The sequence below is a fragment of the Triticum dicoccoides genome, chromosome 1B (assembly GCF_002162155.2).
Source record: "Triticum dicoccoides isolate Atlit2015 ecotype Zavitan chromosome 1B, WEW_v2.0, whole genome shotgun sequence".
NCBI classification, from domain to species: Eukaryota; Viridiplantae; Streptophyta; class Magnoliopsida; order Poales; family Poaceae; genus Triticum; species Triticum dicoccoides.
This window is the reverse complement of record NC_041381.1, coordinates 13,327,383-13,328,269: the sequence shown is the minus strand read 5'-3', so window position 1 is coordinate 13,328,269 and position 887 is coordinate 13,327,383.

Below are 887 nucleotides of genomic sequence, written 5' to 3'. Positions count from 1 at the left end.
CATGGTATGTTACTTAGTGTAGTAATTTATTTAGTGTGGAATCTGTTGATGTGCTTAGCTTGTGTAGAATCTGATGATATGCTTATTGTAGAATCTGATTGATATGCTTAGTGTAGAATCCGATGACATGCTCATTGTAAAATCCGATGATATATGTGAATTGAACTGTATGCTTTTTGCGCATGACATGCTTATTTATCATAGTATAGGGAAATTTGTATGATATGCTTGCGGGAGTATGTGAGAGGCTACTTAATTGATATGTTTTTCTTCTTTAGAAATTGTTTAAGGGTTATCTCTGAGCTGTGCCATTGAGGCTGATGAAGTAGGCTATGATGGAGTACGTTTTACCGCAAGGGGCTCCGTCACCACCTGTGCGTATGCAGTGGGAACGGATGGTCGCACTATCTTAAGCTCGGTCGGGTGGAACAACTTCCTCGTTGGCAAGAATCTCCAGGTTGGACATGCCGTCTTAGTTACTATCAGGAACACCCAACGCCATGACTTGTGGATGATGATCGTCATCGACATCATTTAAAGGAATGTGTGTAGCTGGGCTAAGTATTAAGTAAACTGGTTATTAAATATGAGTTCGCTTGTAGTGATGTTGACAATGACTAATTATTAGCTAGGACTGTTTGTGAGGTTGATGATTGTTGGATATCTTATTACCTATGTTTGACCATTGTGCCACTGCTGGTCTGTATAATTATCTATGTGATATAGATGCAAAATGCTATATGGTGGTGCAAATAAAAATTGCTACAAAAACTATTTCTGGAGTGCGTGTTACATGGGACGCTGCTAGGTGGGAAATAATAGTGTTGGGGTTGGCCACGTGGCACACCATCAACATCTAAAATACAGCTGACGTGGGCTCCAACGCC